The sequence below is a fragment of the Pseudopipra pipra genome, chromosome 1, assembly GCF_036250125.1.
Source record: "Pseudopipra pipra isolate bDixPip1 chromosome 1, bDixPip1.hap1, whole genome shotgun sequence".
Classification (NCBI taxonomy): Eukaryota; Metazoa; Chordata; class Aves; order Passeriformes; family Pipridae; genus Pseudopipra; species Pseudopipra pipra.
Window position 1 is genome coordinate 3,250,914 of NC_087549.1, and position 7,627 is coordinate 3,258,540.

Here is a 7,627-nt window from a genome sequence, read left to right on the forward strand (position 1 = left end):
ACATTCTTGTGTTTAAAACACAGACTCACACACACATACCATTGGGCAGGAGGCCATGAATCTTGTTTAGTGGGTGGTTATAGTTGTATGTAAAGAGTGGAGATTAAATTAAGCATTGGAGGAAGGTAGTGCATCTTTTCTGGGTAATTACACATACCTTGTATAATCTAATGAGCTGTTACTGGACCCTAATGGAACATTTAAAGAGAGTTATTGTATTTTTTCACAGTTTGCTGGATTGGAGAAGTTAATTGATTTACCAGGGAAAATGCCTCTCCCTTTCCCTGGACCCCACCTTCTTTTAAAACATACAGAAGTCGAAACACAGGAAGGAGAAAGACTAGAATGGGTAGTAATTGAGTACAACATCATAAAAAAGGATTAATTCCATGATAACTTCCCTGGTAGCAACCCACAGTGACAACAGCAATACTCAGTTCTGCAGCAGCTCTGTAAATCCATAGATTCCAAAGTGCTTTGCAAGGAGGGAAATACAGAGCTTTGTCTTCTTTCAGCCTGTCATTAAAAATGTAAAAAAGGCCCCTGTAATATTCAAATGCAATGATCCCAAAGGTTTTTCTTTTATTATTCCACTGCTACTGGAGGACTTAATAAACCCCAGAAAACTTTCAAGCAGTATTTAAACTAAGAAGTTTTGGAAGTACATTTTCCCAATAATTTTGTACATCATATGTACAATATATGGAGCCCCAGAGTTCTTTTGGGACCAGGATTTGGGTTCAGATTAATAAAGATTGGTAACTCCTTGGACCACTTACTTTTATATAAATATAAGCAATAACTTCCCCTGAGTTTAGTGGAGAAAACTAGAGCTGGACCCTCACGTGAAAGCAGAAAAAAGTAATTTCCCCAGATTGTACTCAATCTCCTACAGTCAAAACTGCTGTTTCTAGGACAATTAATCAAATTGATAATTTCAATCAGATGTTTTGTGTGGTGGCTTCTGCATGTTATCCAGGTGGGATTCAGGTTCTCCCAGGGCTCCACTGAGCCTGAGGGCGTCCTGTCTCAGTATAGACAGTGCAAATCTGTGTGGTGTCACTGGCTCAGCTCCTGTTTTGTGGGCAAACAAAGGAATTCACATTCAAAGTTACCAGTGAAGTGCTTTTATCTTGTCTTTTCTTTCTTTTGCTTGCTGTGATTTCATTAAATCAGTGGGACAGGGGCTGACAGCAGAGGTGTGACAGCTTTCAAGCACTGCTGCAAAGGGGATCTGTCAGCGGCTCCAAGGACAGTTGGGATCACTCCAGACCACTGTGAGTGGCTCTACAGAGAAACACCTCCCAGAGTGGCTGTCAGCACCTCAAAGCAAGTCTAGAAATCACAAAGTGGATGCCAAAGACAAATATGTTCTTTAGAAAAACTGTTGTCCCTGAGAAAACCCTGAATGTCAGTGCTGGAAACCAGCAGGCGAAAGTGACTCATTTCTTTCCAGTTCCTTTTCACTGTGCAGGTTAAAGCAGGGAGGCATTTCCAGTGTGACACCTCAGAGGCTGAAATGTTGAGTTTGAAGTGATTTTGCTCCTTACAGGAGTCAGAATGACAACTGGTTTGGGGAAGGGCGGGAGAAAATCCTTCTATCTGTCCTTGTCTCATCCTTGGTTTTGCTTCTTCCCTTTCACCACAAATTGTTCTAAGAAATTGTGAAGATTGTTAAGTTCAAGAAGTTACCATTTCCCCTAGAAAATTATAATTCTACCTATAATAAGGCAGCTTGTCTTGTTCCATTTTAAGTTGCATTTTAGATTGCTGGTATTTTGTCTAAGTTTCTCACTTGGGAAACATTTTTCTTACAACTTATCTGCCTTTAATATTCCTAGAAAATTTGTAAATAACTGTTCATGTATTTCTGAGGCACTTGTTCAAGTCAGGAAAAGGGACATTTCAGGGGACACCAATGACATGCTTCTCATATTCTCTTGATATTTGTCCTCTCACATTTCCATGAAATACAGGGAATAGACATAGAAAGGAGGAAACTTTGTTATAGAGGAGTGGGGAAAACAAACAAACAAACACACAAAACAAACGAGGATGAGAAAGACTGGGAAGAATTAAACTGAATACATCCAACAGTATGGTGATGAAGGGAATGGTGAGCTGGGTGGAGACATAAAGCTGGAACACACTGGAAGTGAACCCAGTTTTAGAAAGGATGAGTTGCAAATAAGAGGTCCAACAGAGGCTAATTATCAGGGTGAAATAGCATCTGGTGGGACAGAGGGGACTAAGACAGGCAGATAACAGGATGAGGGATGTTGGGGAGAAAGGGGAATGAAAAACTGAGAAAATTCACTGGGAAGAGAAAAAACAGATTAAGCATTGATATGGAAATGGGGCATTGAATTTAGCAGGGGGATAGGAGAGAGACAAGGAACTGAGCCAGAAAGGAGAGATAAGGACTAATTAGGAAAAAAAAAGACAAAAATGACAAATAACAAATCTGACAAAAATAGGAGCATCACCAAGCCCCAAGATCAGGGAGATGCAGGACAGATGTTCAGTATGTGTTTGCTCTGCAATTCTGTATTGCTTCAAAAACAAACCAGGGACTCACATTCTAAAAAGACATGAAATTACTATAAATGAGTCACCCTAAAGCCATGCCACAGATATACCTTAATGAGATGGATCTCATTTGTTGCTGCTGTGAGGGATGTCCATGTGATCAAGACATGCTCCTCCAATATATCTTCACTTTTGGCCTGTGAGAAAGTTCTATCCTGTAGGCATTTTAGGAGTTTGGTTATTTGGGTATTTCCAGATATTCATCAGTGTGTCTGATAACCAGGGAACAATCCATCCAGCTCACTTTGAGTGCAGCAAGTTCGCTCTTATCACAGAAACATAGAGTAGTTTGGGTTGGGAGGGACCTGAAAGATGAGCAGGGACACCTTCCACTATATCAGGTTGCTCAAAGCCCCATCCAGCCTGGCCTTGAACACTTCCAGGGATGGGGCATCCACAATCTCTATGGGCAACCTGGGCGACTGCACTGACACCCCTATAGTAAATAATTGCTCTAATTTGTAATCTAAATCTATCCTCCTTCAGTTTAAAGCTACTCCCCCTTGTCCTGTAACTACATGCCCTTGGGAAAAGTCTCTCTTCAGCCCCCTTGTAAGTCCCTTGGAGATGCTGACAGGTGCTATACGGGTGTCTCTCTTCAGGTGTTAGTGAACATCCACACACATCCTTTCTCAGGCAGAAATGCGGTGCCTCCATCCATTCCTCGATACACAAAAACACTGAAGCCTGGAATTCAATAAAGGATATTCTTCTTTATCCTATACAGTTGTCTTATCCTCAAATCAACTCTATTCATTGCATTAACTAAGGCAGCAGTCCCCTGGAAATGGAAAACATGAGCATATGAGTGAAGACAGTATCACACTGAAACACAGCCTGCAAGGGGAAGATAAAATATAATGAGCAACCTTAGATTAATTCAGGCATTTCCAAACTTCAGGGTACTAATTTTAAACTTTAAAAATGTTATTTTGTTATTGATTTTTTTTCTTTTTTCTTTTTTTTGCTTGGGAGAGGGTGTGGTTTGTGTTTTCTTTTTGGTTGGTTGTTTGGTTTGTTTTTTTTTTCTCCCTGTGGAGAACACATGAAAAAGGACATGCAGCTGCATTTCTGGGGGTGTGTGTCAGTAGTTCATAGAAACAGTGCCATCTACTGACATCAGAACAGGTCACCTTCTCCTTCAATTACGTAGGATCACTGCTGATGGATCCCTTGGAGGAATTTTTGACTATTCTGTTCTCAGGAACAGACTGTCTGCTTCAGAGAGTGGGAGACAGGATGACTATTCCACTTGAACCTTCTCATAGCTATGGAGATCCCTGACTCAGATTCCAAAATCTCTGCTCTGCTTCACAAGAAACTTTACTTCTCTCTCTTCTGGCTTTGTGTCCAAACTTTTGAGTTGTTTCAACATGCTCTGGAGACATAACTCAGCTTCCACTGGTTGGTGACTTCAAAAAAGGGGATTAGATGTGGCATTTTGTGATGATTTAGTGGACATGGAGATATTTGGTAGAAGATTGGACTTGTTGATCTTGTAGGTTTTTTCCATCCTCAATGATTTTATGGAACCTACTCTGCACAGTTGTTTGTTTGGGTTATGTCCTTTCCAGAGATATTCCTATTTCCAAGAAAGTGGGGAAAGAGGAGAGAGAAATAGGCCATAAAATAATGGTGCCAGACCCTTCAGCTCTGAGGACAGAGTATACAACCTCAATGGCAGTTTCTGCCTCTGCCTGGCCAGCATTTTTCATGGAAACATAGAATGGGTCGGAAGGGACCTGAAAGTTCATCCAGTTCCAACCCCCTGCACTGGGCAGGAACACCTTCCACTATCCCAGGTTGCTCCAAGCCCTGTCCAATCTGACCTTGGACACTTCCAGGGATGGGGAATCCACATCTACCAGCAACAGTGAAGTCAGTCCATAAACACAAGGTGGTAGCTCCAGGGGATTCCAGCTCTGCTTTATGGCTGCTGCCTGCAAAGACAACAATTCTTAGAGTGACAATTCAATCCAAGCTTGGATCACCACCCACCAGTGAGGATGTCTGCACTCCTGACATGAACTCTTCCACAAGGACTTGGAGAAGGGGCCAGTTCTCCCACACTGAGGAAAATTGAACAGGAAGAAGTTCCAATTCTGTTGAGTACAAGCACTGAGTAGAGAAACGTGCCCAAACTGTCCTTGTTACTGACCCTCGTTTGCCATACAAATGAGCAGCATTTGCATAAGCAATAAAAATGTAATTAAAAGCCAGCAACATATTAAGCTCACATCGAAATCCTCAGGAATGTTGCTGCCATTGGGCAAACAGGAAAATACTTTAACAAGATACCAGTAGTTAAAAGCCAATTAAGCATGCCTATTAGTTGTCCATTATAAGCACTGAGTTCTGTAAATAAAAAATATTAATTGCCACAGGCCACGTTGTTGACTGTCAAATAAATTCATAAATATTTTTTACAGCATTCAATGGTAGTTAAGCATGCAGTTCATGTATTTACTTTGTTAAAAATAAAAATAAATTTAAAAAGAAGAAAGAGAAAAGAAGCTTCTGAATACCTTCAGTTTAAAATTATTATAGAAAACCAAATTCCATTGTGTTGTTATCATTAACTTTGGGTCTGATTTGAAATAATTATATTTCCTGGACCTGAACTAGTACCTGTGTATTGCTGAAATTTAGTTTAATTTCCTCCGTCACTCCCACCCTGCATCTATTTTTCCTTTTTTTTTTTAAACTCACCCTCTATGGAATAATTCATTTTCTATTAATTAAAACTGGAGAATTGTGAGGGTGATAATTACCTGTGGATATCTTTGGTGGGTTTTAAATGTGACCTTTCCTTTTGCATGTCTGACTTGGAACACCTTAAAAAGACCTGATTTTCTTAGGGTTACTATGTGGTACCTTTCAGAATTCAAACTCCTTTGTCACATCTCTGTCTGAATACCCCACTTTACAATGGAGGGACACAAAAATCACCCATGGCTTCCAGAAATCCTGGTTTCATTGATCTTTCAAAGCCAATGTAAATCCTGACAAACAAATGATCTCATTTCCCATGGCAGGGAGGATTCAGAAGTTCATTTAACCAGCAGTGGTGAAAGCTCAGTCCTTTCAAAACCAGGACACATATTTTAGGAGACCGCATATAGATTTCAGAACTATTGAAGGAAATTTGGGCAAAATACCCTCCCCATTGAAAAAACAGCCTTTAGAACTTGTAGTACAGTGCTATTGAACTAGATCTGGGAAAGCTCTAATTATCTCTACCGGAACTTAGGGCTTTAAAAACCCAAACCATTAAAAAAGCAGTGATCACAGACACACTAAAACCCCCTTTCACAACCCTTCTAACCCAGACATTTGCAAAGTCTGCCAGATATTATCCCTTCTCATTAACTGGGGAAAATGAACGACACAAAGTCTGAAGAATTTGTGCAAGATGACACAAGGAATCCTACAAGTGGCATTACTTGCCTTGTTATCCCTCAGCCTCCAAGACACCTGGTAGTCTGAGCAAACCACAGAGGATCCTGCCTCTGTCAGGTGACAGTGCCAAGCACTCCCCAAAGGAGGGGACTCCCAGCATCCCTAGAAGTGTCTAAGGCCAGGTTGGACAGGGCTTGAAGCAACCTGGAACAGTGTAGGTGTCCCTGCCCATGGCAGGAATTTGGAACAAGATGATCTTGAAGGCCCCTTCCAACCCAAACCATTCCATGATTCCATGATTAAAGGTGAGTGTCCAAGGTACATAGAATGAGATGTTTGTCCTCACCTTAGTTATACCTCAGCTAAGGACTTTCCAAGGCCTGGCCTCCAGCCCTGATATCCCCTCAAATAGTCTTACCATTCACACGTACTAAACTCTCCAAGCCTTCAATATGGTGCCTACATCCAAGCTCCCAAATAGTCCCGGACTGGGCTGACTCTGGAGCTCTGCCTTGCTCTTATTTAGAACACTGTGAAGTAGATGAGACCCAAAGGTTGCCAAGGACTTTTGAGATCAAGTGTCAATGATATATTTCACCTGCTTGAGTCAGTACACAAACACTGCTAAATTTCCACAGCCTTTGTGTCCTGACCGGTGTTATCCTTAAGACTTCATAAATCCTAAATCCTTTTAGACTGCAGTGACAATAAAAACCTAATAAATGTGTTACTGGATATAAATTTCTATATCTTGATTGTTCCAAATATTAGAAGGGGTTTTAGCCTTTATAATTTTGAAGCAGACCACCAGTTCATTGCTGCAATATGCTGAAATGACAGGGTGTATGATTTTCCTTTCCACTTGTGACTTTGCAAATCTAAAGTCAATGTGGATTTCATAGTCCCAAAAGATTTCTGGCCTAACAACAATAGAAGAAATAGAGTAGTGTTGGTGATTTGAGATTGCTTCATTTTGGAGAGATGTCTCTATTAAAGTTGGTATTATTTTCTTTACATAATTTATGAGGAAGAAAATATATTTATTATCCTGGGTACATCTGCAATTTCCTAAAACCAGGTGAAGTTAATCCATGGCATACACAAATAGTTTCCTTTATGCTGTAGTTTATTCATCTCTAAATGTTTCTGATAACTTTAGTTTCGGCATCCACTTCTACATTATTCTGAACAGAGAACAAACGACAGGCTTGAAAGGCTTTGTAGAGTACACAGAATAAGAGGACAAGAAGACAAGGCAGAGGCATTGTCATTCCTGACAAAGAATTCAGAGGAGCCACTGTGCAGTGATGTCTTGGTGATTTAAGAAGCTGTTCTTAACAAAGGTGTGGTAGATACCCACCCAAGGCATTCACTTCTTTAGTACTGGGTATGAGCAGTGAGTTATTATGGACTTTGCCCATGGTCTTTCCCAGTATATTTATTCTCTACTCATTGGCATTTATCATCTCATTGACTGTTCCTTCCCTTTAGAAAGATTTTTTATGAGCAATTCATATCCATTCATATACATATTTTGCTCATAAAATTAAGAATGTGGACTACCAGTATATTTTAAGCCTGACTTTGAACTCCCTAAAATCCCTGTGTTCTTCACTGGAGGATATGTACACCAAATGCC